Source organism: Otolemur garnettii, unplaced genomic scaffold (genome assembly GCF_000181295.1).
Source record: "Otolemur garnettii isolate 467f Iridium unplaced genomic scaffold, OtoGar3 scaffold00060, whole genome shotgun sequence".
Taxonomy (NCBI): Eukaryota; Metazoa; Chordata; class Mammalia; order Primates; family Galagidae; genus Otolemur; species Otolemur garnettii.
This window is the reverse complement of record NW_003852455.1, coordinates 10,577,839-10,578,367: the sequence shown is the minus strand read 5'-3', so window position 1 is coordinate 10,578,367 and position 529 is coordinate 10,577,839.

Below are 529 nucleotides of genomic sequence, written 5' to 3'. Positions count from 1 at the left end.
AGGCAGCTCTTAAATTGGAGGAGCAAAGGAGAGTCTGCTCCTTCTGAACGGGACACCAGTGTACTTGCTGAGATCCAAAGGACACGGTTGTTTGCCCGTGCACCACCCCCAGCCCCTATTTTAAGTACACTACACTTATGCTGAATAGAATCAATGCTTACATTACCTATTTGTATTAAAACTGATGATCTTCTGCACTTCTCTCCTTTTACTTTTATCTCAGAGGCCACACACATGGAGCTCCAGCCACCTGCACCACTGGGCAATGGGCGGTCTCTCCAGGGTTTCCAACGGTCTGGGTACATGAGTGTTTTTCTTCCACATTAGTTTACATTTGTCCCAGCTGCATTAGAATTTAGATTCTGCGCATACCCTGGCTCTCAAAACCACATTCTTTTGCCCTCACACTACCTCTTTGTCATCTAACAACTGAATACACATTGTTCCCCTGGCTGGGCTTGTGAAAGGGGACTCTGGTGAAGAGTAAACTTCCCATTTTCTGGGCTTCCTTATCCTAGCGCCCAACACT